Here is a 24,637-nt window from a genome sequence, read left to right as displayed (position 1 = left end):
GTATTCATTATTCACAAATATTCACCAAACTGTTCGTACAAACAAATGTAAGCCTATGGAGTACTCATGAACCGTTCACTTCAACTACTGACTTATTTACTATTCACCATTTTGTGTGATTGGTCCCTGAGTAAGTTGGGCTTTTGTTTTTTTTGTTTGTTTGTTTTTTTGCTTTTGTTTTCAAAGTGGAGAATAGCAAATGGCAAAAACTCTTCTTCCACCATAAATACCCTTTTTGGCAAGCAAATATGGATATTTATATAAATAATGACCATTCCCAAAAACCTGAATAAAAACATATTTATGTGTAGGTTTACAATCAGAAAAGAACAAGGGATACAAATGCAATCAGAAGAAGAGACATTCAGAATTTTAAATCAGTATTTAGGAGTATTGTTTGTACCTACCAGTTCTTCTGTCAACTATTGCTTGGACTTCCAGTTGAACATATGAAGTATTAGTTAATGCAGGCACAGGATAGATAAATTCTTATTTTAGGAGTTGATGAGAGTAAGCAAAAAACCAAAACTCTCTTTTCCCATCTACATTACATTTCAGCACTGATACCTAAGATCCAGTCTATTGAACAGTAAGTCTCCACACACTGCTAGTTTTATCGGTCCATCAAGGCTAAATCTACACTAATCCTCACTATAGAATTGGAAATGGAATTGAAAGGGTGCTTCTCCTGGGGAATTCTATCTATTAGTTTACAAGCTGGATCTCAGTAAAGTCCTGTTGCTCCTAAGTAGGACTGATTATTTTTCAAACACATAAGATAGGACAGACACTATCTTTTTTGTTCTTCTACCACACCAGCCTGAGGTATCTGGGGAACATTTTTTCTCCATATTTTTAAAAATAAAAATAAAATGCTGTTCTCTTTCAAAATCCAGCATCTTTGATTTTTGTGTGGGCCCTACAAGGAATTATCTTCGTACATTAGAATACATACTTATTTCCTTTCTTTGGTCTCAGTAGTTCGGGAGAGTTCCCAGCCCCAGCCTAGTTACGAACAGGAAAAAGAAAGTGAATAAATACATTTAATACTTGACTTACATTTTGCACTAACACATCATGTCAAGGGACTTCTAAAGATTTGCACATCTCAATGCTTTTTTAAAATAAAGAGTATCCAGAATGAAAATCCTGTACTCAAACATTTCCAGACTTTCAGAAGTTTGGATCTGAATTTTATAACAAGGCCCATCTCTGCTAAGAATGAGCAAACTTGACTGAAATAAAATGAAAATCTTTCCTATAAGCTCACAACAAAATGTTTTGGGATTTGAATATGTAATTTTGCATTTCTGCATTCTAGCCCAGGCTGGAAAATGTAAAATAATAATACAATGTGTAGGTGTGTGTATATAGATTTAGGATAAGACTGTAAAATATTGAGACACATATATAGTGCTTTGATATTCTACATTGATTTAAAATTCTGTAGTAACTATTACTGCAAATAGGACTTGGCACAATTATTGTAAAATGGGGGAAATAATTCTGCAGTGGTTGGCAAAAGGAAGCAGCAGAAATGTAATGAGAGAACCTGCTCTTTTGAGATTTCCAAAAATGAGCTTTGAGTCTCTAAAGAGGAGGGTTGTGAGCCCTTCCTTATTCAGGGAGATAATCTTATGTGGCATTTTGAAGAAGAGAATAAGGGGTCTTCCTACTCCACTACAGTATATGATCTAAATGAGCTATTCTAAACCTGTACTGTACCAAACCTAAAATTCTCAAGGTCCAATAGATAATGAACAAACAAACATAAAATGAGTGCAACATTCTCTTTGCAAATTTCACACTTACTAGTTCTGACCACAATCAGAAGTGACAACATGGAGGGGTGTGTATAGTCTTACAGTACTTGGACCATAAGCTTTCTGTGCCAGAGATCATCTTTTTGTTGTGTGTTTATACAGTGCCTAGGTCTTGTGGGTACTACTGCAATATAAATAAATAATAATAAATAAAATTATATGATAGTATCTCAGTCTTATAATGGTTTCAGGGAACAACTGAATCTTTAAAATCATAATAAAATGATAACAGTAATTAATAAATAATAGCAAATATAATAATTAATACTATACTTCTTCTCTAGCACTTTCCAGTAGTAGCGCTCAAAGTGCTTTACAAAAGAACTAAGTATAGTCCCCATTTTGCAGATGAGAAAAATGAGGCACAGAGAGGTGAACTTTTTCTCCCAAGGTCAGCTGCCAGGCTAATGACAAAGCTGGGAATAGAATCTCATGTCTCCTGAGTCCCTGCCTAGTGCTCTAGTCATTAGGCAACATTGCCTCTTCAGTTTCATTAATACATTGGTGGGTTTGGAAAATCCCACTCTTTCCAGTCTGGCTCAAGACTCAAGTCTCATGAATTTTTAGCCTGACCAGGACTAGACTGAAATGTTTGATAAAAGTTTGCTTAAAGCTTCCAAACATGTGAACGCTTTCTTGGCCTACCTACATTTCTGATATTTGCCCATCATTAATTTGCTATATGTAATGCCATCTCTTGTTGGGGAAGGTAGGAAAAGTAGGGGAAGGGTTTCCCCTGCTAACACCAGATTTAAAGACTCTGCTGCCTTCTGATGCATTTTATTCATCTTGGGAACATACACATATAAACAGATTTGAAACCGGATTAGGCATGATTAGGTCCCTGTCACAACCAGCAGGGTAGAGGCCATTAAAAGCCAATCCTGGCACCTTTGCAAGAGGAGACATCCTGTTGGGCTCAAAATTAGTAAACTGATGTGAAATTATAAATAATTAGCTCCAGCCCTTTCACCAATCCTGTGAAAATTATTTCAAAAACCATTTTACAGCTGTTTGCTAATCCAGAGAAATAGTCTAGTTACCGCAGAATGTTTTAAATGCCATTAATAAAAACATTGGCATTCCATGAGGGGTTGTTAGTTGACAACTGCATGGATGCTACAAGGCAGCGGTAAGATCAAAAGGGGATTCTAAGGAAGAGGGTTTTGGAAATGTGGGCAAAAACCGGGTGTGAATGTCAACAAGCAATTACCATTCCCACTATGTAGCAGTCTTCTTTTATGGAAATGTGCATTATGGTGTAAACTGTGTGGCTTGTGTTTCACATGAGGTGCAGTCTCTTCCAGGAGAGGCCAGTGCTGCTTGTTAGTTGCACAAGAGTATCAGAGACAGATACTGTTGCCTCCCTCACTTCCTTACCCCAGAGGAGGCTATCACTATGGCAGGTGCCGTACTAGAGCAATCCTGGAGTGCCAAGAAGGGGTTAGTAACCAGCTCTAATGTATGGGTGCAAAAGGGCGCCTCCCTCACTACTACCACACCCACACAAGACTGAACACACTGCATCCCATTGTGTTTGCCTTATCAGGTGGACAGTAGAACATAGGGTCTAAAGGAGCCTTACAGTCTTAATTATGTGAGTGCTACCACTGTGGCTTTAATATAAAGTTCATGGTAGTTGGTTGGGTTTGTTTTGTTCCTCCCTTGGGTGTGCCAGCAGCATGTTCACAGCACACCAACATGAGCTTCAAGATAAAGAACTGATTATGGAAAACCTGACATCGCTCTCCGAATCCCAAATTAAAACAATTCTTTTCACCATAGGAATATTCTGCTTTGTATGCAGTTAGCTCTTTAATGTTATTTATTATTATTATTGTTTTATTTTATTGGCTATTCTCTCAACCTCTGGATAAAAAACCAAGCTGTGGTGCCCTTTGAGTCTCAAGCATGAATGTTATAGGGCTTCTATATTACTATCTTTTGATGCTGAACAGAGTGTTTCTGTTTCCTGTCTTTTCACTGGCAGAAACTCTTGCTTTTCTTGTTACCAATTTTAAGGTAGTGAGTAATTGCATGGCAGTGCTACAGAAAACATGGGGTGCCCCAAATTCTTCACAAAAATGTGGCTGCTCCATTATTGAGCCTACCTGTCATTGTGTAGTTGTACTGATTTCAGATGAACTACATTCGGATTAAAGGTACTACTCAATGGTGGCAAAATCTGACCCAAAGTGATTGGCACTTAGTCCAACAGCAAACTTTTAGTGAAATGATACAATCTAAGAGCCATGGGAAGAACTCTTTGTAAATCCCTGGCTGAAGAAGATCCTAAAAGTGTGTATTTGGGAAGTAAATTGTCAAGTCATGAGATGGTCTTTAAAGAGAACTTCAGCCAGAAGGACTTCAGCAATTGAGACAATCAGGGTACCTCCTCCGCGATCTCTCTTGTTATCTGAATAAACCGAAAACATATACAGAGCTATAATTCCTAATCTTACTGTCTCCTTTCCTAGCAAGTATGCACCATTAGATTGTAATTTGTCCAGGGGATGGCATAACATGGTAATAAACTCAAATGATGCAAAGGTTTCTTCTTTGGCATGATTGCTCCTGATTTTTCAGTTATATATATATTTTTTCAAATGAACTTTCCATGCTGACTAGAAAATGTAAGAATCTCATAATTGTATAGATTAGTGTCATCCTTGGACTGAAAACATACCTGTAATTAATGTAATTATATAATTAATGTTTTGTTTGTTTGTAATAATATAGTATTTCACACTATGCAAAGAATTTCACACACAAAGTGAAACAGCCATGTTTTTCGTTCTTGTTTCTTGGCAAATAAGAGAAAAGAAGACACTTTTTGCTGCTGAATTTTTAGCAAGTTCCCCCCACCACTGGCAACAGAAAACTTCCTCCAGCATTTCAGAAAATGTAAAATTTACTAAAAGCATCTTTGGTTCTGCTTCCTATTAAACAGCAACCTTCCATGTGTTTCAGTGATTCAGGATTGGTACAGTAAAATGCACAAAATAATGTTAAACTTGGCAAAAACAAAATTAGGAAGAAAGCTGGAGCAGAAAGAAACATTTATGGAGTCCAGAAAATGGTGTCACTATGTTTTTCTGGCTTTGTGCCTACAGTCTCCATTTGCACTAAAGAAAATTGCACCTTGGAGTATATGACCAGGAGAATTATTAAAATATTGCTGACTCTTCCACTGATTGGCTGGCACTGATGGCATTTCTGTGTGTCTGTCTGTAACTCAATAACTTTTGAATGTTTCATTTCATGAGTTCCAAAATTTCAGGGAATATCTAAGCTTCTGTGATAAGAACCCTAGTAATTTTGGGGGAAACTGGAAAATTGAAAGGGGGGATTTGCAAACACATGGGCTATGTCTACAAAGCAATTAAACACCAGCTGCTGGAGCATGTCAGCTGACTTGGATTCATGGGGTTGTAAAACTGTGGTGTAGATATTTGGGTTCAGGGTGGAGCCTGCATTCTGGGACCCCACGATGGGGAAGGGTGCCAAAGCCCATACTCCAACCCCAGCCTGAACATCTGCAGCCTGAGGCCCATAAGTCCTTTGTCAGCTGACAAGCTGTGTTTAATTGCCCTGCCATATGTTGAGCTCAACTACGGCTTCAAGTACCTCTGCAATTGTCTATCGATCAAACAACTGTTTGATGGTTCCCAGTAATGCCATCCCGTAAAACAATATCTCATCTCATCCTTGCTCCTCCTCTTGATAGATTTTAATGTGTTAACATCCTGGATGACTTTTCTCCCAGACCAATAACATGATGGGAGAAAGGGAGAATAGGGGAACATGGGAGAAAGGTGAGCATGGGGAGGGCCACAGCCCTTGGCATGGAGGGAGATTGGGGGACAGAACCCCTGGTGGAGGGAGATTAGGGGACCCGGATAGGGAGAGAGTGGGCACACAGAGTCCCAACATGGAGCTATTGTGGGAATGGGGGTTGCACACAGAGCCCCTGGCATGAGTATGACAATGAGGGGCACTGGTAGAGGGAGAGAATGGGGGCACATTGAACCCGTGTCATGGGGGAAGGATGGGACATCATGGTGTGAGAGAAAGAGGGAATGGAGGCACACAGAACCCCTGGCAGGGGGAAAATTGGGGGGATTGCAGGGAGATGCTGCAATAGATAAGGACTGGAGGTAGCATTCAGGGAGCTTGTGGGCTGGAATGCAGGAATTTAAGGAGTCCCTGGTATGTGTGATGAGTTTGTCCTACAGATGCTACAAAGCATGAGACCCCCTATTTATATTAAACACTTGAATCCTCCCATAGCCAGAGACTACCTGAAGTGAACAGGAGTTGTGCAAAACAGCCAGAAGAAGTATGTTTTTCTCTTTGCTTGTGACATACCCAGTAGCACTAAAGTTCAGGATTTGCTAATGTCGAAGAGGTTCTGTAAAAAAAAATGCTGCTGGTTTATGATTAACAGAGACGCAGCCGTTGCAAGGTGAAATGTGCTTTTTAGGACAAAATTGAGGTTCCATTTAAGTCAAAAGGAGTTTTGCTATTAACTTCAAGGGAATCAAGATTTGGCTCTCAATCTTTTGGGTGATCACTACTTTATGGGTTCGACCAACGAATTGCCATGTGCTGTAGAGGTTCACTGGAATTATTCTGATCTGATGATATTCAGGAAGCATCTTAGAAGTCTAAATTGAAAGCCAACTAGGCCACTTTAAAAAAATAAATTTCAGCTGTAGCATGATATATGAGATGTATATCTTTAAATGTGAATGTAGTTAACTTATTTCACACCCTTAGATTTACTTTGTGTGTCTGCATCATAAATGATTCCTGTTTATTATGCAACAGATTACGGCTCGCAAAAAGCATATATTCAACATTGTTGTACATGTCTCAATAAAAGTGTCTTGGCACATTTGGAGCCTCTCCAACACCACAGTTTAATAATAATAATAAAATTATCTTTGATTTATATAGCAGTTTCTATACCAAAGGATTCCAAATTACTTTACAAAGTACGAGCCCAGAACTGAAGTCCTTACTCAGACAGGTGGTCCCATTGACTTACTGGTCCACGTGAGTAAGGGCTGAAGGATGTATCATATATAACATATATGGAGGAATAGCTTGACTACAACAATGAATCACTGCAGGAGTACAGGGTGGTAGCCTGTCGGACAAGAAAAGCTTTGCAAACAGAAAAAAGAGGAGAAATCTCTACTATAAGCAAAATGCCACTTGGTCTTTGGGTCTAACAAGTCGGTTGGTGTTATTTAGCATAGTTCTACTGAAGTCAATGGAGTATCAAAAGTGTACATCACTAGAGGCTTTTGGTTCTTATGCAAATTATGCAAAACAGACAGGGCATTGGCTTTTAAGGTCTCATAATCCGTACAAAACTAATGTACCTCAGAATATAGAAGGGCTGAGTTAACACAGCTGTGATTTGAGCTTGTGCCTAGAAAAGAGCTATACATGTCCATCCTAATGGTTTGGTCCCTAAATCCATCTCTTCCAGCAGTAACTACTGCAATAGTGCTGGTCTCTGAGTAAATAACCTACAAAAACATGTATGGTATGATGAAGCATGTGGTTTATGCAAGTACATGGACACATTAAAATTTAAGCTCCTGATTCTGGTCTCACTTACACTAGTGTAAATCAGCAGGTACTCCAGAGAAATCAAGGGTGTTAGCTGTCATAGCTTTTGAATGACTCTTCTCTGGAGTGTTTTCTTAGGTGGCTCCTCTGAGTCTTCATTGCTCTGCAGCTTTGTAATTGCTCTGTTCCACTGCAGGACAGAGCGGCTTAGCTAGGAAGGGTGGTAGATGGCTCCTTGCAAAAGAACAGAAATTAGTAGGTTCATATATTTCTCTCCCATAAGATTTCCAGCCTATTTTTACAGGCCCATGAGATCTGCACAACACTTCAGAGAAGCAACTGAAATTCAGGAGACATATTTGAACAAACCAACCTCTGAACCTTTTGAGGTTTGTTATTGCTTAATGCGTGATCTCATTTTCAGTTCAATTATGGCTACTGCTGCTAGACTGCAGTTTCCTTATATTTTATCATGGCCTCTGGGAAAGAAGATTTTCTCAATGATTTCTGAACTGACTAATCCCGTTGAAAGAGCAGAAGTGGAAATGTGGAGAGCAGCGCTACTGAATTTGAGAAGTTGTAGATATGTTGGGTCAGATCCTCAGCCTACTCCAATGACTTTATTCATTGGTTACAGTGAAGTTATGTTGCATTACACCCACTTTAGCTCAGGGGATGTGCTTACTATGTACTCATATCAGAACTCGAAGGCCAAATGCCTCTGAGCTTTGGGGAAATTTCCTCCACTTCCAAACTTCATCTAATATGTGAATCAAACCGAAAATCCACACCCCAACTCTGAAAAAGTCTGTATCTAGATCTTAACTCGGAGGTTTAGGTTCCCCTCTGATACTCCTATCTTCTGCTTTACAAATGTACTGCCTTTTTCTTTTTCCTTTCAGATGATTAATTTATAGGGCTTCATTAATATCAGCCCTTTGTAATGACTCAATTATTCAGCTGAAATGGGGTATGAAAAAATAAGCGAAGAGGATACTCTAAAGGGACTGGACTCCACTTATGTCTTTTAGCCCTTGGTTCTCATTTGGGGCAAGGCAGAGCCACATATTTTTTTTGGCAGGGGGGCAGAGATTAGAGAGATTTTGCCTAAAGCGGAGCAATCCCTGAAGAAGCAGAGCTACTAAGATTATATTCAGTTGCTATGCAAGAGGAATAAGCCTAGAAGAGACTTCATGGGCCCTCTGCCTTCCCTTGTATATCTGAGAAAGAGCCAACTGACCCAGCAACAGTGGTAGAGTATCTATTTTCTTCTTGAAGGCAGAACTCTTTTGGGAATTCAAAAGGTATACAATGTGTAATTAAACACAAGCATTACCCCAGGTATTTTTTCTTATAACTCCTGAATTCAGACTGCATGTCAGAAGCCACTCTATATTCTTACCAAATCCCGCTCAGAGTGCCAATCAAAATGCATTCATGCTGTGCCTGAGAGTACAGTACCTCTGTCTAATTAAATGGGTAACTTAGGAGAAACTTGCTCCTGCAAAATGGGAGCACTGCTTTTTCAGCAGATGTCACTGTTTTTCTCTGTGGAGCAAACACTCTGATGTGTGTTCAAACTATTAAGCTACCTGTGTACGGAAGAAAATAGAGACAAAAAATCTGCTTACTACTGCAGTGTTCCACTCCTGCAGTAGCTGTTAGTCAAGCTGAAGATCTTGTGTCCTTTGATATGCAGGTCACCTTCCAGTTCTCTTGCTTGTACACTGTTGCCGTAACACAAAAACTTCAGTGAGCACTCATGCTGCAACTTCAAGTATGATGTCTTAAAAAGAAAAGGAGGACTTGTGGCACCTTATAGACTAACCAATTTATTTGAGCATAAGCTTTCGTGAGCTACAGCTCACTTCATCGGATGCAGCTCACGAAAGCTTATGCTCAAATAAATTGGTTAGTCTATAAGGTGCCACAAGTCCTCCTTTTCTTTTTGCGAATACAGACTAACACAGCTGTTACTCTGAAACCTATGATGTCTTAGTTACCCCTTACTGATCATCATAAAATGTACATAGAGACTGGCAGTCAAAGCTGGTCAGGGATCTAGAGAAGTATCTCTTTCTTAAATTCAGCTTTCTTTAATTAATATTATGATATGTATGTTTTATATTTAGAACAAGAGTGTTAGGGTATGCCATCAATGCAGAATTAACCCAGACTCCTATTCGGCTGTTGCCCCAACAACCCTCCCATCCACACACACAAAACTTTCTCACTGAAGTTTGTTGGTGCTTTAAACCTAGGCCAGCTGGCCCAGATGGGAGTATAAGCTAGAATCCAGGTGCTGCATTCACCTGGGCTGGTAACCTGCCAGCCTTGCAGCAAGGATGCATGCTAAATCACTCAAGTGCTGATAGTCCTCCAATGTCTTCTCTCAATTCCCCCCATATACCCAGAAGGACAGACAAGTTCTCCCACATTTTACTGGGAAAGAAATTTGCTGGCTCAAATTATTGCAGCACAAAGAAACATGAGATATGCCCTCAGAAGTCCTAGCAACATACATGTGTGAGTGTAAAGCCAGTGAAGATTCGGTAACTAGAGTATAGCTTTGAAATCTGGCTGTTGACACCCAAACTAGGCTAATCTGGGGATTTAGACATAGGTGCTGATCTCCTGGGTTAATTCTGCAGAGAATACACACCTTTAACTGTTAAAGCAGAGAGGTGTGAATGAGGACCTGAGCTCTCTTCCCATTGCTTCATAGGAGTGTTATGAGGTTTAATCAACTAATGTCTGAAAAGCACTTTTAATCCTCTTCTCGGACCTACGAGGCAGTATGTAACTGAGAACTGATGTTTTTTAACAATTGATTTTTAAAGTCATTAATGTATTGCTGCTCTTTATGTAATTGACCATTAAGACTTTAAAGTCTGATCTTGCAGTCCTTACTCAGACACCTCTCCCATTGAGATCAATGCAGAACTGGGCCCAGGCAGTCCAACTCATCATTCTTCACATTTGATTAGCACTACAGAGAGGGGGAAAAAACTTACTCTTAAAGGGATTCCTTTCTCTTCCCATTTGGGATAATTGTGAAAGTCATCATTAAAATATATTTATATTTAACACTCCACTGAGCTCTCACTGCATAGCCAATAATTTAAAGCATTCTGGCAAATATTCCATATTCAGTTATTGTTAGCATAGGACCAGATCACTTCTTCTGCCTTTGTAAGCAGAGAAGATGAAAACCCAGCAAATCCCTATTTGGGGCACCTGGAATGGAGACATTCTGCCTCATTTGTATCACTCCTTCCTGACAACCAGGGAAGATGTGGTCACCCAACCTCTGTCATTCTTAATAGCCAGAAAGTTTGTTTTTCTTCTCCAAATTGCTTGATGCCAATGCCTTCAATTTGGGAATGGACCTAGTTGTCATATGTCACCCAGGAAAACTTGTACAGAAATAAAATTCTAGTATTCATAATACAGTGGCTACATAATACAGATCCCCCATCTTCGTGGCTTTAGAGAGACCCAGATGCAAGAGAACTGGTACAGTTCTGCTAATCAGGGGTCATGAGTTGGATACTTAATTACTAACTAACTGTTCTCTTATTTGGCTGTAGAATTGGGGTTTGACATTTGTTAGTTTGTTTGACTAGTACTTCTGGAGGATCTCTTCACAAGAGCATTGATGTGGAGCAGGGAAGGGTTAGGGAAGAAATGGGAACAGGCAGATTGATCATCCGTTGGTATTAACAGCTACAGAGAAACTCTGCTTTTGTTCCACACATTGTGGAGGAGGATTACTTTCCCACAGATACCAGATGAAAAAAAATGATTTAAAGCAAATTTAATTCAATTGAGTTAGCTTAATTTGATCAGAAACCCCCCTTAACACTCATCTGTCAGTAGCACAAATTGGACGGCCCTGGGTAGAGGTGAATACACCCTCACCCAAGCTTTTTTCACTTGTTTAAGGTTCCATAGGCCATGGAGCTGGGGGACAATCGGCCAACCATTTTTAATCAGTGGTCCCACACTAAATCAGGTTCTGTACTAAACTATGTTGCAACACCTCTGAAATTTGACCCCTCCATACAGATGGATGTGAAGCCAGGCCAAACTTAAGTGAGTTGTGTTGCAACCTGGCACATGGGGAGTCTATTCCTATACAGAAGAGCACAGGAGAGTCCTCAGAGAACTTGATTTCTGGTGGCATCAGCTCACACACTACGTGGGTAAAAGAAAGAAGAGATGTGCCAGCTGAGTGAGACCTAGAGTCCCTGTGAGAGGAGCAAGGGGATCAGAGGGCATCTCAGTGTGGTCTTTGCTGTAGGGGTGGGGACCAGAAGTTGCTCCTTCCCAAACAATACCTGAATTTGCACCACTTCATCATCTATAACATGACCAGCTAACATGATTATTATTATTAATCTGAGCCAAACTTGGGTATTAAGGATTGTTTCCAATTGTATCTTAGAATCATGGGACTATAAGGGACTTTGAGAGATCATCTAGTTCAGTCCCTTGCACTCGTGGCATGGCTAAGTATTATCTAGACAATCCCTGACAGGTGATTGTTTAACCTACTCTTAAAAATCTGCAATTATGGAGATTGCACAGCCTCCCTAAGCAATTTATTCCAGTGCTTAACTACCCTGATAGTTAGGAAGTTTGTCTTCATGTCCAACCTAAACCACTCCTGCAGAAATTTAAGCACATTGCTTCTTGTCCTATCCTCAGAGGTTAAGGAGAACATTTTTCTCCCATCTCCTTGTAACAACCTTTTATGTACTTGAAAGCTGTCATCATGTCCCCTCTCTAGACTAAACAAACCCATTTTTTCAATCTTTCCTCATAGGTCATGTTTTCTAGACCTTTAATAAGTTTTGTAGCTTTTTTCTGGACTTTCTCCAATTTGTTCACATATTTCCTGAAATGGGGCACCCAGAACTGGACACAATACTCCGGTTGAGGTCTAATAAGCATGGAGTAGAGCAGAAGAATTACTTCTCATGTCTTGCTTACAACACTCCTGCTAATACATCCCAGAAGGATGTTTGCTTTTTCTTCAACAGTATTACACTGTTGACTCATGTTTAGCTTGTGATCCACTATGACCCTCAGATCCCTTTCCACAATACTCCTTCCTAGGCAGTCATTTCCCATTTTGTATATGTGCAACTGATTGTTCCTTCCTAGGTGGAATACTATGCATTTGTCCTTATTGAATTTCATCCTATTTACTTCAGACCATTTCTCCATTTTTTCCAGATAATTTTGAATTTTAATCCTATCCTCCAAAGCACTTGCAATACCTCCTAGGTTTGTATCATCCACAAACTTTATAAGTTTGTTTATAACGTTATAACTCTGTGCCATTATAATATTACCATGTTAATTTGATTGAGCTAGCTCAGCTGTTCCATCATGTAGGCAGGGCCTCGAGCTTAGTGGGACCCAAAACACACACAGCTAAAACAGTTGCAGAGTGATATTCATGTCAATCATTATGTTGGCTAACACTCTTGGAACCCAAGCATACATAATATTCATTGTACCACATGCCATATTCACAATGATAAATGAATTCAGCTATTCAGCTTGTGTTTCCCCCAAACAAATGCTCAAATGGCTGACCTTTCAAGAAATTAGGCTTGCCTTTCCTTCTCTGCTTTCCCTTCAAGTGAATATCTTTCCAGTGCAATGAAAACTGATCATCTGAAATCAGAAGGAAGACATTTAAGAGCTCTGAAAATAAATTCAATTTCCGGGGCTGGCTTTAAGGGTCAAGATATTTCTCAGAAGACTCTTAAAACCCTGATCCCAGATAGCGATATTCAAAGAAAATCATCATGAAATAGAAAATGCTGTGGATTTTCCTGGAAGATTAATATCCTTCATTTGCGGACCAAAATGCAAGATATTAATAACTAAACTGCCTTGAGACTGTGCAGGTATTGAAAATCACAAGACTGCATGTATAAGCATCCAAGGATCTTCTGTTGAGTCATCTGGTTAGTTGTTAAAGCCCTATATAGAAAAAAGTAGGCTGATTTCTGATGATTCATACTGACAGGTGGATCTTATTCATAGTGCTGGTTAGGACTTTTTAATTTTTCCATGGGAAAATTTCAATTTCTGCAGATTTTTTAAATTATTTTCTTAGGAAAATTTAAACAAAATACTTTTTGGGGGGTTAGTGCATGATGCACCATAGCCATAGACTCCTCTGATTCCCACCTACCCTCAACAAGCTGGGAGAAAGTGGTGCATTATGGGAGATGTAGTCTAGCCAGAGAACCCAAACCATAGATGAGAATGGGAGCATATGGCACCCAAACTACAACACCAATGAGGCAGCAGTATCATTGTGAATTGAAATATTTCATTTTTGTCCAGAATATTTGGGTTTTCAATATTTTTCAAAAAAAGTCAAAACCTTCCACAAAGGAGGGGTGAAAAATGAATTTCCCAACCAGGTTTATGTATTATAAAGTTAGGAGCAATATGAAAATTTGGATCTGAAAATGGGTTTGGAGAGGGTATCTGTTGGAAATTCAACTTGTGTAGTCATGTATATATGCTTACAATAGGTATCAACAAACATTTGCACTAACACTATTACTAAGATAATTCCCGTGATGGTGAATTTTAGAATCACACATTAGTCCCTACAATAGAATTTGTGAGCGCAAATTCTAACGCTTCCATGTAGACTGTTGAAAGTAATAGAGGGAGCACCAGAATTTGCACAGAAGAAATCTGAATGCATATATGTAAGTGTGCAATTTTGTGTACATGCATGTGGGGACTGATCTTTACTAATTTGCCCCATAATGTAACAAGTGGAAATAATAAACACACACAGACCACACATGGTATTTCCATCAGTGTCACACCAGGTCTTTGCCACATATGTCGCTGTACATCAGGCAGGAAAGGCAATCTGAAGTTAAGAAAAACAGAGCCAACCTAAGATCAAACAAAGAAACAGGGCCCAGCACCAAGAATCTGAGGGGCAATAAATACAAAAGCAGGATCAGCAGGAGAAAAATAGACACTGTGACAAAAGACGAGAACCTCAGGCACAGAACTAGCAGAGACAGAGACTTAGGCCGCAGTGACATATTGGATCTACCAAGAGCCACAAACAGATATTAGAGTCAAATACCAAAGAGAAAAAGAAAAAATAGTGAATGATAAACTAGTTTGGTGGTTTCTAGGCACCGACAAACAAGGAGAAGGAATCATTCTGGATAGAAATCCACAGCATGGAGATTTGGCAGAGTAATTATTTTTTAATCTATGTTTTTGGAATTTGTTGTGCTGTCATAAGAAAATAAATATTTAAGAATAATTGAAGGCAAATATATACTGTATACAATAGGTTTTTTCTTTATGGCCCAAATTTTCATCTGATCACCTTTTCTGCCAGCACAATTTATGATTCAGCTAAATAGTAGGAAGTGCAGGAACTCAGGCTATGTCCACACTACCGTGGTAAGTCGACCTACACTACACAACTTGAGCTACGTGAATAACGTAGCTGGAGTTGATGTACCTTAGGTCGAGTTACCGCAGGGTCTACACCGTGTGGGATCGATGGGAGAAATTCTCCCATCGACTTACCTTACGCTTCTCATTGTGGTTAGAGTACAGGGGTTGACTGGAGAGCGATCTGCAGTCGATTTGGTGGGTCTTTACTAGACCCGCTAAATCTACCACTGGTGGCTCGATCTCAGAGCATCGATCCTGGCTGTAGTGTAGACCTGCCCTCAGATTTGCACCTGCAATTCAGACATAGGTGCCAATCTAGTGGTACAAACTACTCCTGCCAAAAGGATGCCACCCTTTTGAAAATTTGGCATCTTCTCTGCTTATATAGGAATACCTATCAGATCATAGGAATGAGAAACAACATTCCTATATTATATTTTCTTTTATATACACAGGGTCAAGTCATTTTGAAAATGGTGAATGAATGAATTCCATTAACATTTGTCAACTCAAAGAAGGAATTTTAATAAGTTTTAGAAAACTGGTATGTTGTGAAAATATGGAAGGGGAGAGAAAATGTATAGCATTACTTTCTCTCTTTCTAGTTATTCTTATGAGTGGTCCTGCAGTCTGGTTTTTCCAAAAAATATATTCCAGCAAATTGACTAATATCAATAACTCTTATATGTGGCCTACCTTTATTATAAACTTCCCATGACTCCACTGTTGTGATTCGTTTTTTTGCTAGAGTGGTGTGTTGGTTTATATATTTGAATTTGATTTTTAATGTACACTTATCACAGAGTTTAGGCACATGTAAAAACAATTTTAAACATATATGCAAAATTATAGAGACATTGAAAACAAGGTCATATGCTCCCACTTAACCCATAATTCCATCCCATTCCTGTCTCTAACACAGAGAAAAACAACCCTCTCAATTTAATCTACCCCTCTCAGGGGAAGGGGAGAGGCAAATAGTACATGAGAAGTCTCCTGCAAGCCCAACAATCAGCTTCAGTTAGCACACCGAAGTTTCCACAACAAAGCAGTGACACCATTTGTCCAATATAGGGCCTTGTTTTCAAAGCTGCTAAGCACCAGTAACTCCAGTTGAAGTCAGTTGGAGCTGCAGATGCTCAGAACCTCTGGAAATCAGATCTGTATTGTATAAAGGAAGCCCAAGATTAGGGAAGTAAAGAAACACTTTCCGTTAAAGTACAAGATTTCTCCATTCATCAAGAACATGTTTCAATTGCTGTGTGGTGTAATATGTTATAATACACAGTTCCCCCCATTTTATCTGGTTTCCAGACCCCTTAGACCAATGGTTCTCAACCTTTCCAGACTACTGTTCAGAAGTCTGATTTGTCTTGTGTACCCCCAAGTTTCACCTCACCTAAAATCTACTTGCTTACAGAATCAGGCTTAAAAATACAAGTGTCACAGCATAATATTACTGAAAAATTGCTTACTTTCTCATTTTTACCATATCATTATAAAATAAATCAACTGGAATGGAAATATTGTATTTACATTTCAGTGTATGGAATATAGAGCAGTATAAACAAGTCATTGTCTGTATGAAATTTTAGTTTGTACTGACTTTGCTAGTGCTTTTTATGTAGCCTTTTGTAAAACTAGGCAAATATCTAGATGAGCTGATGTACCCCCTGGAAGACTTGCGTACCCCCAGGGGTACATGTAACCCTGGTTGAGAATCACTGCCTTAGGGAGTGGCACTGCTGTTTATCTCTTTAGTTGATTTTTTTTATCAATAGAGTTTCCAAATCCAGTCCAAACTGGCAGAGGCCAAAAGTCATTTTCATTGATAGCCATCCATCTTCACAATTAGCACTAACTGATGCTCTTACTTGAAGAGACCAAAGATTGCATAGGTCTTGGTAACCAAGCACCCCCTTCACTTCGAGGTGTAGTAAGGTTTGAGGTTGTGCTGTTTTAGGAGACATCTGTACTGTTGATGGTCATGCCAGATCTTTTCAACTTAGCGAGGACTTCATTCTGCTTGGTTGTCAAACTAGCACCATTCACAGGCACTAAAAACTGCTTTTGAATAAAAGTAAAAAATTAAGTGACTTGTGGTGCTTATGGAAGGAATCAAAATGGGAACTCTAGTAAGTGAAGTCATCTTCTGTTTTTATCTATAAAACAGATAAAGCATAGGCAGTGATAGCACAAGCTTCACATTAGCTCAATACGACCTTAGAAGGGAATTACATCTCAAGCCAGAAGACATTCAGACTGCTGCTGGTGAATTTTTTCACTCAAAACTTTTTCAGCATAAACTATGGAAATATTTTGCTAATTTGTGTCAATTTAACCAAATTATTATGGTTAAAAAAATCATAATGTTTCAAAATTTATTTTGTTTTATTAAAAAAAAAAATTTCCAAAACATTTAAAAAATGCTTGAAGTCAAAACAACACACTTCATTTCAGGTAAAAATAAAGCTTTGCTTGAGCCAAAATGTTTTGTTTTGTTTTTTACTTTTTGAGTCTTAGAAATTAAAACAACAACAAACCCCCCCCCTCCCCCCAAAAAAAATTTGGTTGGACCTGAAACTTTTTTTTTTTTTTGGAACTGCCAGTTAACTAAAAAATCTTTTATTAATCCAGCTCCAATGTAGACCTTGGTTTCTCTGTGAAGGCTGCTGAAAAAGATTTCCATTAGTATAAAAAAAAACTGCTTTGTTTTGTGGTGTGGACATCTATTGCAAAATTTTCAAGCTGAGATTCCTAAAGTTCGGCACCTAAATCCATATTTAGGCCTGGTCTACACTACGAGTATATGTCGGATTTGGCAGCGTTAAATCCGAATTAACCCTGCACCCGTCCACACAATGAAGCCATTTTTTCAACATAAAGGGCTCTTAAAACTGATTTCTATACTCCTCCCCAACAAGGGGATTAGCGCTGAAATAGACATTGCCGTTTCGAATTCGGGTTAGTGTGAACGCCATTCGAAGGTATTGGCCTCCGGAAGCTATCCCACAGTGCACCATTGTGACCGTTCTGGACAACACTCTGAACTCGGATGCACTGGCCAGGTGTACAGGAAAAGCCTTGGGAACTTTTGAATCTCATTTCCTGTTTGGCCAGGCGAGCTCATCAGCACCGGTGACCATGCAGTCTCAAAATCGAAAAAGAGCTCCAGCGTGGACCGAACGGGAGGTACTGGATCTGATCGCTGTACGGGGAGAGGAATCCGTGCTATCAGAACTACATTCCAAAAGTCAAAATGCCAAAACATTTCAAAAAATCTCAGAGACCATGAGGGACGGAGGCTACATCAGGGACGCAACACAGTGCCGTGTGAAACTTAAGGAGCTCAGACAAGCATACCAGAAAACCAAAGAATCAAACGGACGCTCCGGGACAGAGCCCCAGACATGCCGCTTCTACGCTGAGCTGCATGCAATTCTGGGGGGGGGGGGGGGCGCCACCACTACCCCACCTCTGTCCATGGATTCCGATGATGGGGTACTTTCCACCATGGCTGAGAATTTTGCAGATGGGGAAGAGGAGGAGGACGACGATGAGCTTGGGGAGAGCACATAGCACACTGTTCTTCCCGACAGTCAGGATCTTTTTATCACCCTGACTGAAATACCCTCTCAACCCAACGAAGCTGGAGAAGGGACCTCTGGTGAGTGTACCTTTTAAAATATAATACATGTTATAAAAGCAAGCGTTTTTTAATGATTAAGTAGCCCTGAGGACTTGGGATGCATTTGTGACCAGTACTACTACTGGAAAAGTCTGTTAACGTGTCTGGGGATGGAGCGGAAATCGTCCAGGGACATCTCCATGAAGCTCTCCTGGAGGTACTCTAAAAGCCTTTGCAGAAGGTTTCTGGGAAGAGCAGCCTTATTCCATCCTCCATGGTAGGACACTTTACCACGCCATGCTAGTAGCAAGTAATCTGGTATCATTGCATGACAAAGCCTGGCAGTGTATGGTCCCGGTGTTTGCTGGCATTCAAGCAACACCCGTTCTTTATCTCTCTGTGTTATCCTCAGGAGAGTGATATCGTTCATGGTAACCTGGTTGAAATAGGGGAATTTAATAAGGGGACATTCAGAGGTGCCCGTTCCTACTGGGCTGTTTGCCTGTGGCTGAAAAGAAATCTTCCCCGCAGTTAGCCATGCTGTGGGAGGTGGGGGGCATTGGCGCTGAGCTGTTCGCGTTTGGCTAGCAGGGATCTTCCCTGATACCAGCCAGGCAGTGTGGGGAGGGGAAAAGTGATCATCCCAGGGAACTGGATGCGGGGAGGGGGTTAGTTTGGTTTCTGCTGCTGCACGTTAACAGGAAAACCGCAGCACTAACTGGCCAACTCAATGGGCTTTGCTTGGTATGGGAGAGGAGGGCGCTGCTATTATGAAGGTTGCAGAAGCTGAAAGACTATGGCTTACCATGGCCGCCTGCAAGCTGAATTCTGTTGCCCAGCCCTGCGTGTGTGATCTCTAATACCAAAGCCGCAGGCAATCAATATAAGATGCAAAATGCAACCTTGTACCAAAACCACATGTGCTATGTAATGTGAATAGCGTTGTTCACCGTGAAAGAGTACAGCCATTGTTCTGTAAAATGTATTCTTTTAAATACTTCACTCCTTTTTTTTTCCTCCAGCAGCTGCAAATGTTTCAAGCCTCCCTCCTCCATCCCAAAGGCTATCTCAGATAAAGCGGCAAAAAAAACGCAGGCATGATGACATGTTCTCTGAGCTCATGCAGTTGTCTGGCACTGACAGAGCTGTGTGGAGGGACACAATAGCAGAGTACAGGACAGTGGCCAATGAACGTGAGGAGAGGTGGTGGCAGGAAGATCAGAGGAGGCATGAGGCAATATTGGGGCTACTGCGGGATCAAACGGACATGCTCTGGAGTCTGGTGGAGGTTCATGAACTGCAGCAGGATCACAGACTGCTGCTGCAGCCCCTGCTTAACCGCCCTCCTTCCTCCCCAAGTTCCATAGCCTCCTCACCCAGATGCCCAAGAACGCGGGGGGGGAGGGGGAGGAAGGGAGGCTCCTGGCACCCAACCACTCCACCCCAGTGGACAGCCCAAGCAATAGAAGGCTGGCATTCAACAAGTTTTAAAGTGGCCTTTTCCTTCCCTCCTAACCTCCTCCCACACCCCACACAGGCTACCTTGTGAGTTATCTCCCTATTTTTATAAGCAATTAATAAATAATACATGGTTTTTAAATGATAGTGACTTTATTTCCTTTGCAAACAAGCTGTGATCGAAGGCGGGAGAGTGGGTGGCTTACAGGGAATTTAGAGGCAACCAAGGGGGTGGGTTTTCATCAAGGAGAAACAAACAGAAGTGTCACATGGTACCCTGGCCAGTCATGAAACTGGTTTTCCTGCTGTGCTCTTCTAACCACCCTGGTGTCTGGCTGCCCGTATTCAGCGGCCACGCAATTTGCATCAACCTCCCATCCCGCCATAAACGTCTCCCTCTTACTCTCACAGAGATTGTGGAGCACACAGCAAGCAGCAATAACAATGGGAATATTGGTTTCTCGGAGGTCTGAGTGAGTCAGTGAACTGCGCCAGCGACCCTTTAAACATCCAAATGCACACTCTACCACCATTCTGCACTTGCTCAGCCTATAGTTGAGCAGCTCCTTACTGCTGTCCAGGGTGCCTGTGTACGTCTTCATGAGCTAGGGCATTAAGGGGTAGGATGGGTCCCCAAGGATAACTATAGGCATTTCAACATCCCCAACAGTTATTTTCTGGTCTGGGAAGTAAATCCCGTCCTGCAGCCATTTAAAGAGACCAGAGTTCCTGAAGATGCGAGGGTGATGAACCTTTCCCGACCATCCCACGTTGATGTTGGTGAAACGTCCCTTGTGATCCACCAGTGCTTGCAGCACTATTGAAAAGTACCCCTTGCGGTTTATGTACTCGCCAGCTTGGTGCTCCGGTGCCAAGATAGGGATATGGGTTCCGTCTATAGCCCCATCACAGTTAGGGAATCCCATTGCAGCAAAGCCATCTAGTATGATCTGCACATTTCCCAGAATCACTACCTTTGATAGCAGCAGCTCAATGATTGTGTTGGCTACTTGCATCACAGCAACTCCCATAGTAGATTTGCCCGCTCCAAATTGATTACCTACTGACCGGAAGCTGTCTGGCATTGCAAGCTTCCACAGGGCTATTGCCACTCACTTGTGAACTGGTATTCTTGTGCTTTAGGGCAGGGGAAAGCAAGTCACAAAGTTCCATGAAAGTGCCCTTACGCATGCAAAAATTTCGGAGCCACTGGGAATCATCCCAGACCTGTAACACTATGTGGTCCCACCACTCTGTGCTTGTTTCCCGGGCCCAGAATCGGCGTTCCACAGCATGAGCCTGCCCCATTAACACCATGATCTCCAAATTGCGGGGGAACACGGTTTTAGAGAAAAGTGTGTTCATGTGCTCATCACCGCGCTTCCATCGCCTCCTCGCCTGGTTTTTCAGGTGCTGGTTCTGCATAAACTACACGATAATGTATGAGGTGTTTACAATGGTCATAACTGCTGCAGTGAGCTGAACAGGCTCCATGCTTGCTGTGCTATGGTGTCTGCTCCTGCTCGGGCAATACAGGGAAAAGGGTGCAAAACGATTGTTTGCCGTTGCTCTGACGGAGGGAGGGGTGACTGACAACATGGCTTACAAGGTATTAAAATCAACAAAGGGGGTGGCTTTGCGAGAAACAGAATGGCCCCCTCAATGATAGAACTCAAAACCTCAAGGATAGAACTCAAAACTGGGTTTAGCAGGCCGTTGATTTCACGGAGAGAGGGAGGAGAAAATTAATACAAATCAAATCTGGTCTATTTCTTGTTTTGATCCACTTCATCTATCTTTATACACCTTGCTGGCAGCAGACTGTGCAGTACGACCGCTAGCCATCATCTTCTCCTGGCTGCTGATTAAAAGACAGTGCACTAGGACTGCCAGTAGGACCATGAGACGAAACTTAAAAGAGAAATGACCTGGCTGAGTCACTCCCATGTTTGCCCAGGTGCCCTGACCTCATCGAGGTCAGTTAAAAGAGCACCCTGGACTATGTCGACAACGGCTACCAGTCATATTGCGCTGTCTGCTGCCAAAAGGCAATAAGCTGCTGCTGTGTAGCAATGCAGTACCACACCTGCCAGCACCCAGGAGACATATGGTGACAGTGAGCTGAACGGGCTCCATGCTTGCTGTGGTATGGCGTCTGCATGGGTAACCCAGGAAAAAAGGCGCAAAACGATTGTTTGACGTTGCTTTCATGGAGGGAGGAAGGGAAGGGGGGGGGTTGATGATATGTACCCAGAACCACCCATGACAATGTTTTAGCCCCATCAGGTATTGGGATTTCTACCAAGAATTCAAATGGGCGGTGGAGGCTGCGGGAACTCTGGGATAGCTACCCACAATGCAATGCTCTGGAAGTCGACGGTTGCCTCGGTACTGTGAACGCACTCCACCGACTACATGCACTTAGAGCATTTGTGTGGGACACACACAATCAACTGTATAAAAATGCTTTCTACAAAACCGACTTCTATAAATTCGACCTAATTTCGTAGTGTAGACAAGTTAGACATTTCATTGACCTTTGGTCTGATCTTTGAGGTGTTGAAGCCCCTGAGTTCCAGCTGAATGCAGTGGGAGGTCTGGGCTCAGTACCTCAAAAAATCAGACCACCAACTTGAAAAATTTGACTTTATCAGCTATGAAAGCTGATGGGTCATTACTAATTTGGAAAGGATTTGAACTAGTGATCCACAGGAGATGTGAAAGGCCCCATTATGGCTATTGTGATGTTGCCAATAACTGTAGAAGTGTACTGATGGCCTGATCCTTCAATATCCAGAGCACCTCAGACAGATGCTGATCATTCTCAAGGAGTCGAGAGCACTTTACTGGATCTGTCCCTAATTGTTGGTATATGATTCTCTTACTTGTTGTTGTACTTGGCTGATACCACTGCCTGTTTTTTATTGTTTAGCATTGCATGATCAGTGCCTGATGCCTTCTGCCATTTTCTTCTGAGATGACCTTCCTTTCTCTCAGTTCCTTGCTCTTTCCCTTTGCTTGGTTGGCTCTGCCTCCTACTGCCACTAGCCAACCTAGCTAACTAGTAATGTTATTTGCTGTCCTATTTCATGACTCAAGTACTTAGCTTGCCTGTCTCTGATATATGAGATTGGCTTTACTGTGTCCACTTACATCCTTCTCAGATCTTGCTTCCAAATACTAAATCTGCCTAAGAGAGTTTGGAATCTAAATCAGCTTGGACCACAACTTCCTTTCATCCTCTTTAGTTCCCTGTGGCTTTTGTAAGGGGAAGAAAATGTTTGTATTATACTTAGAGCAAGGAAATTGGAATAAGGAGACCTGGAATCTATTCCTGGCTCTGCCACTGACTCACTTTTGTGACTTTGGGCAACTTAATTAAAGTTGTGTCCACTCTTTTTAGGTAACCTCAATTTCTGGGCATCCTTATTTGCACACCTCCTGTATGCAACTAAAATAACTGGATACTTGAAAACATAGGATTTAGCTTCTCTATATCTCAGTTTCCTGATTTAGAAAATAAGGTCACTTCAGTAACTCAGACAGATGTTAGGGGCCTGTAACAGGAGTAGGTAGGTGAGGTTCTGTGGCCTGCAATGTACAGGAGGTCAGACTAGATGATTATGATGGTCTCTTCTGGCCTTAATGTCTATGAGTTGATGAGTTCGTAGTTCTGGTTATCTATCTCTCAGGAGAAATGTGAAGCTAAATTCATTAATGTTTTTAAAGCGCTTTTAGAGACTTGGAAAGAAAGTTCTATAGACGTTTACAGTATTAATCATAAGTATGTGATTATAATAATTGCATACAAAACTATATTAAAAGAACATTATTATGATTGCAAAGTCAAGCACTAAAAAGTTAGGAAATGCCAGAATTAAGGTTGCACTGGCAACATTAAATCTGCCTGCCCCCTTGTGCATATGCATTATGATGCAGTTTTTAATTACATGATCACATACTATATTTTCCACAGGACTCCTGAATCAAATCCACAGAATGGTCTATGCTCACTAAATGTGCAGTTATTCCATATTTTGTTTTATCCTCATTGTTCAGTGTGTGGCTCCATGCCTTATGTACTGCACACTATTCAAATCCTGCTGTGAATACAGAATTATTAACTTCCTCATGGGATTATCTGTGTTGCTCCCTAATGTAGCATCTGGGTGCTTTGCAAGCATGAATTAGTCTTCCTAACACCCCTCTGCGTGGAGTTGCATGTTTGGAGCACATCAGGAGCTTCACAATCTGCACTGGCTTCCAGTAAGTTTCCAGGTGGAAACCAATGTGTTAGTTTTAAGCCATAAATCTCTAAATAATTTGGAACCTGGTAACCTGACAGATCACTTCTCTCCCCGTAATATACTGCCACAGTTGAGATCAGCAGAGATACTTGAGCTGCAACTCTCTCAATATAAATGAGAGAGAGCAGCTGGCCGGGTGTTCTCTGTGAGGATCTTCAGTTTTGGAAATCATTCCCCCACCAGTTGGTCCAGATATGTTAAACTTCTCGGTGTGTTGTAAAGCCCATCTTCCCCCCCTTTCTTAAGGCCGTTGATGAGGATGGTGGGCTGTGGTGGATATATTTATGGGCTGTCCTTATTTTATTTTGTTATTTTAATGTATGGGGAGAACACTGAACACTGGTGAGGCGCTGTTAGTTGTATTTTAGAAA

Source organism: Natator depressus, chromosome 6 (assembly GCF_965152275.1).
Source record: "Natator depressus isolate rNatDep1 chromosome 6, rNatDep2.hap1, whole genome shotgun sequence".
Lineage (NCBI taxonomy): Eukaryota > Metazoa > Chordata > Testudines > Cheloniidae > Natator > Natator depressus.
Note: the sequence above shows the minus strand (reverse complement) of the source record.